The sequence below is a fragment of the Nomascus leucogenys genome, chromosome 23 (genome assembly GCF_006542625.1).
Source record: "Nomascus leucogenys isolate Asia chromosome 23, Asia_NLE_v1, whole genome shotgun sequence".
Classification (NCBI taxonomy): domain Eukaryota; kingdom Metazoa; phylum Chordata; class Mammalia; order Primates; family Hylobatidae; genus Nomascus; species Nomascus leucogenys.
Window position 1 is genome coordinate 9,124,442 of NC_044403.1, and position 16,895 is coordinate 9,141,336.

General features: G+C 43.5%; 1 protein-coding gene across 1 annotated transcript in view; it reads right to left on the reverse strand.

The window, feature by feature from the left end:
- LRMP (lymphoid restricted membrane protein) overlaps positions 1-16,895 on the reverse strand; it is a 152,652-nt gene that overhangs the window by 123,414 nt on the left and 12,343 nt on the right. The window contains exon 3 of the mRNA XM_030804496.1: positions 6,224-6,228. The gene's annotated coding sequence lies outside the window, so the exon portion shown is untranslated. The remainder of the gene's footprint in view (positions 1-6,223; positions 6,229-16,895) is intronic.

Consider the following 16,895-nt stretch of genomic DNA (forward strand, 5'->3'; position numbering starts at 1 on the left):
AAGGAAAGAAATGGAAACCAGCAGAGATAAGTAGAGTGTGCAAACAGCCATTCACTCCACAGCCTCTGCAACTCTTGCTTTCTGCATGCCTACAGAATTAGTACCACATGGATACTGCCATATCCTTGATCTTATTACCAATAGCTGCAGCCCTGTCCTATCTCATATGCTGTATTCCACACTTTGACAAACACCTGCTGATTTTCCAGCTCACTCCTTGTATCTCAAATTCACCAACCTTCTATCTTACCAGAATCTTTAATCCACTGACTTTATTACTATTACAATGTCCCTCATCCCCACACTTGTGTCATTTGTTGTCTCCCTACCTAGTTTACATCCTGTGGCCATCAGTAAAGTCACTACTTTGCATACATTCAACTCTACTAAGTCCTTCTTACTTCTCACATCATACTTGCTTGGATAGATCACAACCCTAGTTAACTGCAACTCCCCACCTGCTCCTTGCCTGCAGCCATGCAGTTAAAAGACAAAAAACTGTGCTAGCTGGTCTCCTGTTAAATTTGGGACCATGAATTTTCATGCAGTCTTTCATGCTGCCCAGCAATCATACACTGTTTCCCTAATCCCTTCTCTCTCACATTCTCTCCTAGATTATTTTATACTTTCTCCTCTCCCTTATTTAACACTTCCTCCCTATAGCTTTGCTGAGATAGTTGAAGCAATCAGAAGAAATCATCCACACCTCCCTCCCCTATACCTGCCTATCTGCACCTGTGCCCACACTCTGACCTTCCCTTCTTCTTAGGAATCACCTGTCTCTGCGGCTGGTGAAGTCCCACCACCTGTGCACTTAGGGCCACCCCTGACTCATGCTCAAGGACAGGTTCTGCCATTCTCATCTCTGTCTTCTGCATCCTCAGTTTTCCCTTCCTGATTGGATAATTCCCATAAACATGCAAACATGCAGTTATTTCTTCCAACTAAAACAAAAACTCCATTAACTCCACTTCTCTGTCTGCTAGTGTCCATTTCTTTCCTTCCTTTCACGGCAATTTTTTTTTTTGAGACAGAGTTTCTCCCTTGTTGCCCAGGCTGGAGTGTAATGGCACAATTTTCACTCATTGCAACCTCTGCCTCCCGGGTTCAAGTGATGCTCCTGCCTCAGCCTCCCAAGTAGCTGGGATTGCAGGCATGAGCCACCACGCCCAGGTAATTTTGTATTTGTATTAGAGGCGGGGTTTCACCATGTTGTCCAGGCTGGTCTCAAACTCCTGACTTCAGGTGATTCACCTGCCTCAGCCTCCCAAAGTGCTGGGATTACAGGCATGAGCCACTGCGCCCGGCCCACAGCAAACTCTTAAAAAGCAGTATCCATCTTTGCAGTTTCTCATTTCTCTCCCCCCATTCACTTTTGAACAAGTTATACAGAAATTGCTTTCATCAAGATTACCAATTACCTCCTCCTTCACTACTAATCTCAGATCTTTTCATAGTCCTCATTCCACTTGCCCTATCAGCAGCCCATTACTTTCTTCTCCTTAAAACACTTTGTCCACTTGGCTTCCAGGACACCGCACTCACCTGATTTCCCACCTTTCTGCTGTTCCTTTTCAGTCTCTTGCTAGTTCCTCCTCATGTCATCATTCAGACTGGTAAGTGCTGATGTGCAGTAAGGCTCAGCCCTGGACTTCCCTTCTCTGTCTGCCTTCACACCCTGGGTGATCTCAAGAGCTCTCGCAGCTGGAAGCGCCACCTGTAGGCTCACGACTCCCAGCTTTTTATCTTTAACCCGAAACCTCTCCCTTGAATCCGGACACATATCCAAATGCCTATCTGACATTTCCACTTCATTTTTTTGACTTTGTACTTTATACAAATGCATTTTATTTTTTTTATTTTATTATTTTTTTAGAGATGAGGTCTCGCTATATTGTCCAGGCTGGTCTCAAACTCCTGAGCTCAAGCAATCCTCCCACTTTGGCCTCCCAAAGTACTGAGATTACAGGTGTGAGTCACCAAGCCTGGCCTACAAATGCATTTTATGTGCAAGATTAAGACATAAAATAGGACAATAAAGAACTATTCTGGGTTTGGTGGGAGGATTGGGGAGATATTGGACAAAGGGCATAACATTTCAGAAGAAATAAGTTCGAACGATCTATTGTATATCATGGTGACTATAGTTAACAACAATATATTGTATTCTTGAAAATTGCTTAAGACAGTAGAGTTTAGGTGTTCTAGTAACACACACAAAATTGATAAGCATGTGGAATAAAGCATATGTTAACTAGCTTGATTTAGTCATTTCACAATATGTACATATATCAAAACCCCCACGGTGTACACCATAAATGCATGCAATTTTGACTTCTCAATTAAAACAAATAAAGAAAAACAAATTACTCTGAGTGAACTGGGTGAAAAGCAACCCTAAGGGGCTTTTCATTCACATGAATATTTAATAGCCTCTTTTTTTTTAAGTTAATAGAGACAAAGTCTCACTGTGTTGCCCAGTCTGGTCTCGAACCTGAGGTCAAGTGATCCTCCCACCTTGACCTCCTGAAGTACTAGGATTATAGGCTTGAGCCACCATGCCTGGCCTTAATAGCATCTCAGACTTCACATTCTAAAACAGCTCCTGGTATTCCTCCTATTCTCGAAACCATCTCAATCAATGGCAGCTACGTTTTTCCAGTTGCTCAGGTCAAAATCTTGAAGTCATTCTTTATTACTCTTTTACTCTCATACCCACATTTGGTCTGCTAGCATATTCTGTCTCATCTAACAGTCTATCTCTCTGTCTGTCTATCTATCTATCTATCTATCATCTATCTACAATTTACTGTCATCATTTCTCCTCTAGAATTATTGTGGAGTTTTTTGGGTTTGTTTCTTTGTTTGAGATAGGGTCTTGCTCTGTCAACCAGGTTGGAGTGCAGTGACACAATCATGGCTCATTGCAGCCTCAACCTCCCAGACTCAGGCTATCCTCTCTCCTTAGCCTCCTGAGTAGCTGGGACTACAAGTGCATGCCACCATGCCCAGCTAATTTTTTTTACTTATATTTTTTGTAGAGATGGGGTCTCATTGTGTTGCCCAGGCTGGTCTCGAATTCCTGGGCTCAAATGATCCTCCTACCTTGGCCTCCAAAGTGTTGGGATTACAGGCATGAACCACTGTGCGTGGCCCTGGATTATTGCTGTAAACGTCTAACTTGTCTCACTATTTCTGCCATTAACTCTCTTCAGACTCTCTTCAGTTTATTCATTTATTCAGAGCATAATTCTGCTCTGCTTAAAATTCTCCAGGGGCGTCCCATCTCCCTTAGAGCAAAGGCCAGTGTCCTATAACCCTAAGATCCTGTATAATTTTCCCCTGGCATTAGTGCTCCACCCTCATTTCCTGCCACTCTCCCCTGTATTCAGGTCACTCTAGCCACACTGACCTCCTTGCTGTTTCTTGGCCGTGTTTTTTTTTCTTTTTAGACAGAGTCTCACTGTGTCACCCAGGTTGGAATGGAGTGGCGTGATCTCGGCTTACTCCAACCTCCACCTCCCCAGTTCAAGCAATTCTCCTGCCTTAACCTCCCAAGTAGCTGGGACTACAGGCACCCGCCACCACGCCTGGCTAATTTTTTTCGTATTTTTAGTAGAGACAGGTTTTCACTATGTTGGCCAGGCTGGTCTTGAACTCCTGACCTTGTGATCCGCCCGCCTCGGCCTCTCAAAGTACTGGGATTACAGGCATGAGCCACTGTACCCAGCTGGACTTATGTTTTTTACTGATCAGACCAGACAGTGCCCAGATTAAAGACACCAGGAATCTCTTGGTGTTGTCTGCAGGGGCAGAACTGGGGTGCAGTGTATTAGGCTCTGCTGAGACTCCCAGGTGCCTTCTTTCTTCACACCATTCTAAATGCCAGATATAGGCACATGGAAGTCACTATGGAAAGGAAGACAAATAAAACAAAGTAGTCTATGACTTTCATTATTTGTTTGTGAAAAATTGCAATAATAGATTTTATTTTATCTTGAAGGAGGGCCATATAGATCAAACTGTCAGTGAGTTTATTTCTCTCGAGTAAATCAGTTGGGGTGGAAATGTCAGAACATACAGCATCACAAAAGAGCACGGATGGGCATATCTGTTGTATCCATTACGTGGGCTATATACCTCCTTTGAAAAGTGTCCTTCCCTGCCAATAGAGGCAGATTTCCTCATAGCCTGCTAGTTGTTCTGAGTGGGAATAGGGTGCTATGTTGGCATGTGCAAAGTTCGTGCATTGGAAATGTAATCCCCAATGCAACAATATTTGGAGATGGGAACTTTAAGAGGTAATTAGCTCATGAAGCCTCTGACTTCATGAATGAATTAACGTCATTATCACAGGAGTGAGTTAGTTATCATGGAAGTGGGCTCCTGATAAGTTCAGTTTCCTTCTTCTCTTGGTCTAGTGTGCTTGCTTCCACCTTCCCCACTTCTGCCGTGGGATGACCTTCATGAGATACAGCACCATGTTCTTGGACTTCCCAGACTCCAGAAACGTGAGCCAAATAAACTTCTTTTCTTTATAAATTATCCTGGTATTTAAATATTCTGGTATTCTACTTTAGCAACAGAACATGAACTAAGACAGAAAATTAGTACTGAGAGTGGAGGTGCCACTCTAACGATTACCTGAAAATATGGAAGCAGCTTTGGAGCTAGGTAATGAGTAGAGGCTGAAAGAATTTAGAGAAGCAGGCTAGAAAAAGCCTAGATTGCCATGAATAAAACACTAAGGAACATTCTGGTGAGGGCTCAGAAGATCCAGAACTTAGGAAAGTCTGCATCTTCACAGAGCTTACTTAAGTGGTTTGGACCAGAACGTTGATAGAAATACAGACAGTAAAGGCCATTCTGATGACGTCTCAGATGGAAATGAGGAAAAAGGTATTGAAAACTGGAATAAGGGCCATCTTTGTTATACCATTGCTAGGACTTTAGGTAAATTGTGTTCATGTCCTAAGGCCCTGTGAAATGTAAAATTTAAAGAGCAATGAAGTAGGATACTTGGCAGAAGCTAAAATGATTACCATGGATTGAAGGGAGCCAGGTGCTATTCGTAAAGACAATGGGAGAAGATCCCAAAGGCATTTAAAGTTCTTTGAGGTTGCCCCTCCCATCACAGGCCTAGGGCTCTAGGAAGGTCGAATAGGTGCAGGGGATGGGCCGGGGGCCTCCTCCACAGGCTCATTGCCCAGAGCCACCTTGGGTTTCTGTTTTCTGCATTCCATCTAAGCACCCATTGCCGGCCCCACTGGTGGCTCAAGCAGCTTCAGGTGCTGCTTGACTCAGTACTCTGGGAGGTATAAGAGTTAAGCCTTGGTAGCATTCAGGCATGCAGAATGCAAAAGCTATGGAAGCATGGCTTCCTCCACCTAAATTTCAAAAGATGCCACGGACCACCTGGAAGCCCAGGCAGAAAACTGCCACAGGGATGGAGCCAGCACGAAGAGCTCCTACCAGGGCAATGCCGATCAGAAATGTGGGGTTGGAAATGCCACAGAGAGTCCCCACTAAGACAATATCTAGTGGAGTCAGGGAAGTGGGGTTACCTCCAAGACCAAAGAACTGCAGGGCCAGCAGCATGCAATTCCAGCCTGGGAGAGCTGAAGCCTGGCTGAGCACAGAAAAGCTATAGGGGTAGGGCTGGCAGAGGTCTCAGGGGCTCAGCTCCTGCCCCAGTGTGGCCAGGATGCAGGACATGGAGTCAAAGGAGATTATTCTCCAACTTTAAAACTTTTTTTTTTTTTTTTAAGTAACAAGTTCTTACTATGGTGCCTAGGCTGGAGTTAGTGGCTATTTGCAAGTATGATCATAGTGCACTACAGACTTGAACTCCTGACTTCAAGCAATCCTCCTGCCTCAGCCTCCTAAGTAGCTGGCATTATAGGCACACGGCACCACACCTAGCTTAGCTTTAAAACTTACTGTTGTTTGGCCCGGCGCGGTGGCTCACGCCTGTAATCCCAGCACTTTGGGAGGCCAAGGCAGGCGGATCACGAGGTCAGGAGATCGAGACCATCCTGGCTAACACGGTGAAACCCCTTCTCTACTAAAAATACAAAAAATTAGCCGGGCGTGGTGGCGGGCGCCTGTAGTCCCAGCTACTCGGGAGGCTGAGGCAGGAGAATGGCGTGAACCCCCGGGGGGCGGAGACTGCAGTGAGCCGAGATTGCGCCACTGCACTCCAGCCAGGGTGAAAGAGCGAGACGCCGTCTCAAAAAAAAAAAAAAAAAACTTACTGTTGTTTTCCCTTTTAGGTTTTGGACTTACTTGGGACCAGTTACCCCTTTCTTCTTGCCCATGTTTTTCCTTTTGGAATGGAAATGTCTGTATAACTCAGTATATATTCAAGGATAGCTGAATGCTGCCTTTTTAGCTTTCTAGAATGAACTTTCTGCATTAACACTAAAAATTCAATATGGAAGAACCTTACTTAAAGCATGGATATGTGGACACACACACACGTCCCAAAAAGGCTTTATTTTGGAAATTTCGGAAGTTGAAGAAAAGTAAAATATTATCCACAATTTCACTACTCAAAACCTTGTTTGTTACTAATTTGGATATTACTTTTGGGGCTTTCTTTTCCTGTTGTCTATATATTTGAGATAATAGTGTATATAATTTGTTTTTATTCACTTAAAACCTCAATTTTTAAATTTAAAGACAATTTTCGTACTATTCTTATGTTATTAGTTTTGGATACTACCTTTCTTTGAGTTGTACTTCAGTGTCTCTGGAAGATCAACTTCTCTGAAGTCTGTGAAGCAGAAATGCCACAACAGCCTTTTGAACTGCCAGAGAGGGCTTTATTAAGTCAACAAAATACTTTCTCAGCTTTGAGTTACTGTGCAGTGGGATTCAACATAGACATGCCACTTGTCTGGATTTTCTATTTTGAGCCTCATGTAAGTTAGAAAAATATGTAAGTTCAACCATTTTCTTTTTATTGCATCCTTCACTTATTCTTTTATTTGTAGCCATATATTTTCAAAATGAGAAGAGGTTTTCAGAGTTGATAGGACCTACAGAAAATCATAGTGGAAGGCATTATAAAGTCTGCTGTGTATGTATGTATGTATGTATTTTGAGACAGTCTCACACTGTTGCCCAGGCTGGAATGCAGCGTCACAATCACTGCACACGCAGCCTCAACCTCCTGGCCTCAAGCAATCCTCCCACTTCAGCCTCCCTAGTAGCTAAGACCACAGGCATGTGCCATCATACCTGGCTAATTAAAAAATTTTTTTTTGCAGAGGTGGGGTCGCCCAAGATTTTTTGTTTGGTTTAATTTTAGTTTTGTTTTTGAGACAGAGTCTTATTCTGTCACCCAGGCTGGAGTGCCGTGGCACGATCTAGGCTCACTACAACCTCCACCTCCCAGGTTCAAGCGATTCTCCTGCCTGAGCCTCCTGAGTAGCTGGGATTACAGGCATCTGCCACCACCCTCAGCTAATTTTTGTATTTTTAGTAGAGACAGGGTTTCACTGTGTTGGCCAGGCTGGTCTCGAACTCCTGACGTCAAGTGATCCACCCATCTTGGCCTCCCAAAGTGCTGGGATTACAGACATGAGCCACTTAGTCCCACGGGGTTGCCCAATGTTGCTCAGGCTGGTCTCAAACTCCTGGGCCTAAGCAATCCTGTCTCTGACCTCAGCCTTTGAAAGTGCTGGAATTATAGGTGTGCGCCACCACGCCCAGCTGTAATTTACTTTAAATATTTTAGTGTTGTTGGCATATCATTATATACATGTCAATTAGTTTAAGCTATAACTCTAGGGGCAACCAGCTGACCTGCCATCAAAGATGTGTTCCAACATAGTCATCTAACACTGCACAGAAGAGTTCAGGCCCAGATGATTCCTGTAAGGTTCTCCGCTATCCCATCCCCTCCACCAACCAGGCTTTGTTTAATTAGCACATTGGATGTCAAAAATGGGTTTTACTGGCAGAACTAGTGTCTGTATATTATTAGGAGGGTAGATGTTGGAAACTGACTGTCATTGGTGAAAATAATATTCTCTCTCTATACGTGTATAGGCAAAATAATTTAGGGACACTCCCTAAATCAGGTCACAATCTATGGTGGGGTGGGTTGGCCCCAGAGATGCCTGTCTTTGTGTAATCTCTTCTTTTAAGTGTGAGCTGAATTTAGTGACTTGATTATAATGAATAGAATGTAGCAGAGCGATGAAATGTCACTTCCAAAATTAGGTTTAAAAAGACTGTTGCTAGTTTTGCACACTCTTTCTTTCTCTCCCCTCTTCTCTCTCTCTCTTTTTCTGTCTCCTTCTCATGGAGCATTCATCCTGGGGGAAGCCAACTGCCAAACTGTGAGGCAACCCTGCAGAGATGCCCATGTATAAAGGATTGAGACCTGCCAATAATCATGGGAGTGATCTTGGAAACAGAACCATTTAGCTAAACAGTACCAGATTTTTAAGCCACAGAAACTGAGAGTATGAGTGTTTATTGATCTAGACCTCTAAATCTTGGGGCGATTTGCTTCACATTAATAGAAAATAAAAATGGGTAAGATATAGAGAAACTATTCAGTGTCTGATATGTTTTTGGCAATAATATAGCTAACATGTCAGAGTACCTGGTATGTGCTAAGCAGTGTCCTATGTATTTTACACATAGCAATTCATTTTATCCTAACTTTGATCCTATTAGGTCACCATTTTACAGATAAGGAACTGCTATAGAGAGGTTAAGTCACTTGGTCAAAGGCAAAGTTTGGAGGAAAACCTAGGCAATCTAGATCTTGAGTCCATGCTCTTAACCCCTGCTATGCTGCTCCTCGCAGTCCATTATGGCAGATGGAGTGAATCAAATTCTGTTAAAAGGCCATTATGGGCAGGGGTGGACAGGTGCAAGAACAGAGACAAAAAGTTGAAAAATCTCACTGAAAACTAAATTTAAATTCGTTAAGAATAATCTATATAAATTATGTTACCTATTCCCTGTGTCTTAGTCTGGTTTTTGTTGCTGTAACAGAATACCACAAACTTGATAATTGATAAAGAAAAGAAGCTTATTTGGCCATGGTTCTGGAGACTGGGAAGTCCAAGGACATGGCACTGATATCTGGTGAATGTCATCCCTGGCAGAAGGCAGAAGCAAGTGCACTAGACAAAAGATGGAGCCCAGTCCCATCGTAACTAACTTACTCCTGTGATAACAGCATTAATGCATTCATGAAGGTGGAGTTCTCATTACCTAATCACCTCCTGAAGTTCCCACCTCCCAATATTGCTGCACTGGGGATTAGGTTTCCAGCATGTGAACTTAGGGGACATATTCAAACCATAGCTGCCATGGAAGTAGGGTTCTTCCATACTGAATTTTTAGTGTTAATGCAGAAGGTTCATTCTAGAAAGCTAAAAAGGCAGAATTCAGCTATCCTTGAATATAGACGTTAACATGTGGATTAGTCAGCCCTGGCTGCCATCACAAATACCTCAGTCTGGGCAGCTTAAACAACAGAAATGTATTTTTTCACAGCTCTGGAGGCTGGAAGTCCCAAATCATGGTGCCAGCTGCTTTGGTTCCTGGTGAGTCCTTTCTGCTTGGCTTGCTGATGGTGGCCTTCTTGCTGTGTCATCCTGTCTTTTCCTCTGTGGCGAGTGGAGAGAAAGCTGTCTAAGATCTCTTCCTCTTCTCATAAGGACAGCGGTCCCAGAGGATGAGGGTCCCGCCCTTATGACCTCGTTTAACCATAGTTACCTCTCTACAGCCTCTATTTCCAAATACAGTTGCATCGGTGGTTACGGCTTCAAGGTATAAATTTGGGGGGAATGAGATGGACACAATAGTAACATCTAAACCTAGAAAATTCCTTCATGGCCTTTTTTTTTTTTTTTGACAAGGTCTTGCTCTGTCTCCTAGGCTGAGGTGCAGGGGCACAGCCACAGCTCACTGCAGCCTCGACCTCCCAGGCTCAAACGTTCCTCCCATTTCAGCCCCCCCAAGTAGCTGGGACCAAATGCCACCATCCCTGGCTAATTTTTTGCGTTTTTTATAGAGATGGGGTCTCTCCATGTTGCCCAGGCTGGTCTCAAATTCCTAGAGTCCAGAGATTGCCCCGGCTTAGCCTCCCAAAGTGCTGGGATTACAGGCGTGAGCCACCGCTCTTGGCCCTTCACATCATTATATAGGCAGCCTGTTCTGTTCTAGAACAAACACAGTGACAATCTAATCTCTCTCAAAATCTATAGCCCAACTAAGAACCTCTATCTTTTCCAGGTTTAGGATGGGTTGGTCATTCTTCTGTGGACCCAGCATGTCTGAAATGCTGCCTGCTTTTTTTGTTTTGTTTTGTTTTTTTTGAGACAGAGTCTCATTCTGTCGCCCAGGCTGGAGTGCAGTGGCGTGATCTCGGCTCACTGCAAGCTCCGCCTCCCGGGTTCACACCATTCTCCTGCCTCAGCCTCCCGAGTAGCTGGGACTACAGGCACCGGCCACCACACCCGGCGAATTTTTTGTGTTTTTAGTAGAGATGGGGTTTCACCGTCTAAGCCAGGATGATCTTGATCTCCTGACCTCGTGATCCACCCGCCTTGGCCTCCCAAAGTGCTGGGATTACAGGCATGAGCCACCACACCCGGCCAATGCTGCCTGTTTTTAAAAGTGTTTTCCCAAGTGGCAAAAATTAGTTAACTAAACAGGAATTAAATATGTTCTCAAGCCTATCATTCCACCTTTGTATTTCCCAAGCTTGAGGAAACTGCTGTGACAGTCACTTCCAGACTAAAAGCAGATCCTGCTTGCTCTACATTGGCCCATCTGTGGATTATTGCCCAGTCCACACACCACCCATTATCTGGAACCACACCAGAGGTTTTGGAAGAATTCAAATCCATATAACAATCCGTGCTGCCCATGTGTGGCTATTTAAATTTAATTAAACCTAAATAAAATTTAAAATTCAGTTCCTCAGTCACACAAGCCACATTTCAAGTGCTCCACAGCCATATGTGGCCATTAGTGACCATATTGGGCAGTGTAGAATATAGAACTATCACAGAAAGTTTTACTTTACAGAGCTTTGTTCTATTATAAAAAGATTGCCCGATATCAGAAAATGCTGGTTACTTACTCTCTGACACAGATGTGTAGATAATATAAGTTTTTTCTTATCTCTTGGAACTGAGACTGCAAAAATGAATGAGACCTCAGGAATGCCTTCAGGGGGTTCACTGTCTAGAACTGTGATGTGAATTACAGTAATCTGTTACCTTACTTTTCACTGGCTTTCCAAATTTCCTATAAACCCCCTCGGTGGAGGTTATGACATGAGTGAAAAATAATAATGATGTAGGACTTCTGTAGATGCAGACATGTTCCTGCCATTTTGCATAAAAGGAATTACTCCTTTAACATAGGATTCTGCTTTTACAGGGAGACTCTGTTTAAAGACCAGTTCTTGGCTGGGCTTCATGGCTCATGCCAGTAATCCCAGCACTTTGGGAGGCCACGGTAGGAGGACTGCTTGAGCCCAGGAGTTTGAGACCATCTTGGGTAACAAAGTGAAACCATGTCTCTACAAAAAATTTAAAAATTAGCCAGGGATGGTGGCTACATGGGAGGCTGAGGTGGGAGGATCGCTTGAGCCCAGGAGGTTCAGGCTGCAATGAGCCGTAATTGTTTTACTGCACTCTAGCCTGGGCAACAGAGCGAGACCCTGTCTCAAAAAGCAAAACAAAACAAAACACAAAGACCAGTTATTTCATATGGAGTTCCCTGATTCCACTTCCTCCTGCAACTTCCTTCCTTCCTTAGTGGCAGAGCCTGGTGGTGAAAGTCCTGACTTGCAATGCCTGGTTTCAGATCTCAGTTATGCTATTAATACTTTCTGGCTTTGTGATTCTGGGCAAGTTGCTTAACCTTTCTGTGCTGCAACTTAATCATCAGTAAAACAACAATGATAATGCTACCAATAGTAAGAGGTTCTGTAAACATTTCATAACTTAGAATGTATAAAGTGCTTAAAATGGTACCTGCCACGGAGGTAGTGCTCAATGAATGTCAGCCAAAATTAAGTTATTCAAGTTTTTGTGAGCAAGTAAAATATCAAATGTCTTGAGCTAAAAGCACAACTATCTCTCTTTCTAACCTAGAGCACTTTGCTTCGTTGTTCAGCAGGTATTAAATCCTGCCATCTATTAGAGAGGTCTCTGCACATAGATCGATCTCCATCACCTGATAAGCCCTTGGAGAGCAGCTTGTCTTTTTCATCTTAGTAGTCTGAGTAGTGCCATTGCCATTCATTAAAAGGTTTTTAACTTTTTTTTTTTTTAAAGATAGGGTCTCACTATGTTGCCCAGACTTGTCTCAAACTCCTGAGGTCAAGCGATCCTCCTGCCTCAGCCTCCCAAAGTGCTAGGATTACAGGTGTGATCCACGCCTGACCATCTGTTAAAGAAAGTGTAATATCACATTCCTTCCTGAATATCGTGGATCGTCAAAACCCTGATATCAAATTATATTTCTATTTGAGAAATTATTTTGGTATGTTATTTAATTAATTAAATAATTAATTTTTTATTTTTATTTTTATTTTTTTGAGATGGAGTTTCACTCTTTTTGCCCAGGCTGAAGTGCACTGGTGCTATCTCAGCTCACTGCAACCTCTGCCTCTTGGGTTCAAGCGATTCTCCTGCCTCAGCCTCCGGAGTAGCTGGGACTACAGGCATGCGCCACCACGCCTGGCTAAAATTTGTTTGTATTTTTAGCAGAGATGAGGTTTCACGATATTGGCCAGGCTGGTCTCGAACTCCTGACCTTAGGTGATCCACCCACCACGGCGTCCCAAAGTGCTAGGATTACAGGCATGAGCCACCGCACCTGGCTGTATTTTTATTTTTTTAGAGACAGGGTCTCACTCTGTCACCCAGAGTGCAGCGGCATGATCATAGCTCACTGCAGCCTCAAACTCCTGGCCTCAGGCGATCCTTCCACCCTGGCCTCCCAAAGTGCTGGGATTACAGATGTGAGCCACTGCACCCAGCTGGTATTCTAGTTTAAACTTTAGTTTAAATAATCGTGCCTGGGTGACATAAGCTGAAGAGAAGGAAGGTTCCTGAAAGAGCCCCAGCAGCTTCAATTTTGCAACAAGTCTTTTCAGATGCGTTCTCTCCCTAAGTATTTAATTTTTGTTACAGACCCACAGGCTCTTAGGCTGCCTGTGTAATGGAAATTAACACGGGGCCAAGTACGTTTCCCAGACAAGGCTCTACTTTGGGGCTTGTGCACAAGCACAAGGGAGGCAGTAGAGGCACAAGGGTTCACTGGCTGGCAGCCTGAAAAGAGCCGGTAGGGATTTTTTATGAGGCAAAGTGTGGGAATTGACATCAGGGATAGGGTAAGCAAGGCTAGGCTGGGTTAGAGTGTACAGGTCAGCGTATCTGGTTGCCATGATTATCTTGACTAATGGGCCATCTGTGGTCTGGCTGGCAGCAACAAGACTATAAATCAATTGTTCAGCATTGCTTTCCGAGGCGGGACACTCCACAACCTTGGTTTGCTGTTTGGCTCTCCTAATGACAGTTTCTGGAGTTCTTTAAGTAACAGGCCTGGTTAGACACTATGAGAGCACAGAGGAATGGCTATTTTCCTTTTATGACTAAAGCCTCAGGGTTAGCAGGTACAGCGTCAGCAAGATAGTAGTGTAAAGGAGGTTTTGAAAAGAGAAGAAAAAGAAAGAAAAAAATGGGCAAAAGAAGAGCCGCATCTCACTCCAGTTCTGTCTCATTATGACACAAGCCTACCTTAAAAGGCACCAATAGGACAGACCTGGGAGCAGCAGCTCTCTTTATAAGAGTGTACACATGGCAGGGCATGGTGGCTCACTCCTGTAATCCCAACACTTTGGGAGGCCGAGGGGGGGTGGATCACCTGAGGTCAGGAGTTCAAGACCATCCTGGCCAACATGGTGAAACTCTGTCTTTACTAAAAATAGAAAAATTAGCCGGGCATGGTGGTGGGCACCTGTAATCCCGGCTACTGGAGAGGCTGAGGCAGGAGAATTTCTTGAATCTGGGAGGCGGAGGTTGCAGTGAGCCAAGGTCGTGCCACTGCACTCCAGCCTGGGTGGCAGAACGAGACTCCAGCTCAAAATAAATAAATCAAATAAATAAATAAATAAGAGCAGATTTTAAGCTGTCCCCAAACAAAGAGAAATATTGTGTCTTACAATTTATACAGCCATTTTCATAGACATTTTATTAATTTTATAATGCTTCTGATATTTGTCTATTCATTCTGCAAAAGCATATTGGGTACATCTGTGTGCCAGGCACTGTACTAGGCACCGATAATATCATTGTCTTACCCCTCCTGCTGCCTTCAGTCCAATGGAGGGAGGGGTTTTAAATAAAATTATACAAGTAATTATTTAAATTACTATTGGGAAAACTGCCATAAACAAGTGTTAAGTGGAATAATTCATCTGGCTAGAACCAGGATTGGCTTTCCTGAGAAATTAACGCTTATTATTATGTCTTAAAAGGTGAATAATTACAACAACCAAAAATTTTCCCCCGGGTCATCGTTGTCTTGTTAAATAGGAACTTAAGCAGGATGTATGTCCAATTTGCCTCTTTCCAAAACATCCTCACCAACATATATCCACATTCATTAGCTTTTCCCCAAAATTCGAAATATTTTACAACTGAAGAGCTGAGACAGCGAATTATGAGAGGCCCCTCATGCTCACCTGTGTCTTCAGAAAATTTGCACTTGTTCTGCTAGTTACACATTAAAATTTAGACTCGTAGGCTGTTAACTGCATGATAAACAGGCTGGTGTTCCAATGTCTCACCAGAAAGCCACGGAGGTGGAAAAAGTGTAATTACCTGAGTCCAGAACCTAATTCCATTTTATATCTAAACTCAAAATATGTTGTGCATCATTTAATAAACAATTTCCAAGGACTCTAACAGCCATGTAGGAGAGGACAAATTTCAAACTTTGGAATTTGGAAAAGGCTTTCAGTCTTTGGAAAAACACACCACTTAAAGGCAATGAAAGGGGCCGGGCGGAGACCAAACTACACCAGTCGCGGTCAAGGATCTTTATTGGAGGTATCCAGCGGCACCACGCAAGGAGAAGGAAGAGAAGAGAGAGAGGGCTGCTGGTGTACTGGGTTTTATATCCCTTGGGCCTACGTGGATTGGGCTAGGGGCGGGCCCAAGGGAAGGCGGGAGATGCTTCTTTCTGAATGGCCCTCCTTTGGCGGATTCAGACAGTGCCCGGTCAAGGAGGGGAGAAGAACCCGGTACCGGCCCCATCTTGAGGTACGGCGCCGTTTTAAGGTACCCCATGTTACCTAACAGGCAACACACTTGGGGCCAGGTGCGATGGCTCACCCCTGTAATCCCAGCACTTTGGGAGGCTGAGGTGGGCAGAACACTTGAGGTCAGGAGTTCAAGACCAGCCTGGCCAACATGGTGAAATCCGATCTCTACCAAAAATACAAAAAATCAGCCGGGCATGGTGGCAGGTGCCTGTAATCCCCAGCTACTCGGGAAGCTGAGGCAGGAGAATAGCTTGAAACTGGGAGGCAGAAGTTGGAGTGAGCGAGATGGTGCCACTGCACTCCAGCCTGCGTGACAGAGCTAGGCTACATTTCAAACAAAACAAAACAAAACTATATATATGTATGTGTTCATATATATCTGTTTTTTTCACTATCCCCTACATTTTCTGATGACCATTTAGTGGCCAGAAACTATCGTGATTTCGGTGCCCACATTTAAGTGTGTATTTATAATCACATTATTGAAGGATTCACCCTAAGTAACAATGTTTTAATTTTTGATATAGTTTGAGTCTCTGTCCCCACACAAATCTTATGTTGAATTGTAATCCCCAACATTGGTAGTGAGGCCTGGTGGGAGGCGACTGGATCACGGGGGTGGTTTCAAATGGTTTAGCACCATCTCCCAAGAGCTGTCTCGTGATAGAGTTTCACAAGATCTGGTTGTTTGAAGGTGTGTAGCATCTCCCCTCTCTTCCTCCTGCTCCAACCATGTAGGACGTAACGTGCCTGTTTCCCCTTCCCCTTCCGCCACGATTATAAGTTTCCTGAGGCCTCCGCAGCCATGCTTCCTGTACGGACTGCAGAACTGTGAGTTTCTTTATAAACTACCAAGTCTCAGGTAGTTCTTTATAACAGTGCGAGAATGGACTAATACAGCTTTTAGTAAAGTGTTGCTAAAGCTCACACATTCTTTGTGTGTGAGTTCAAATTTTGATAAAAACTGGTCACTTCCATAGTTTTCTATAATCTCAGTCACTGTTAATAACAGAAACCAGATACATCTACAAGGAAAAATAGTTATGACCTCATTTTTGTATACAACGTCCCAATGAACATTAACATTATTAGAAGCTAATTTTTTTCTTTTCTCAGGGGTAGGAATCTATGTCAGAATGAATATTTTCCTTCTCTTCTTTGCCAGGGTCCAGCTCAGACAAAGAAGTAAGAAACAGACTCTTTAAACAAGATTGTTCAAGTGAGATAATAATTACAGCTATTATTTACAGCTTTCATAGCTGATGAAATATTTATTTTCCCATAGGCCCTGTAGGAAATTGACTACTTTGTATCTAACTTTGCAATCGTATTTTTGCATTCTTTCTTTCATTGACTATAAATATTTCTGTTTCTTCTATACTTTTTTTTTTAGCTGAAAGCAAGTTTATTAAAAAGTGAAGTAATAAAAGAGTGGCCGCTGCATAGGCAGAGCAGGGTGGGAGGGGGCTAGTTGGCTATTTTATAGCAATTTATTGATGATATGCTAAACAAGGGGTGGATTATTCATGAGTTTTCTGGCAAAGGGCAGAGGAGCTCCCCAAACCTGGGGTTTCTCCCC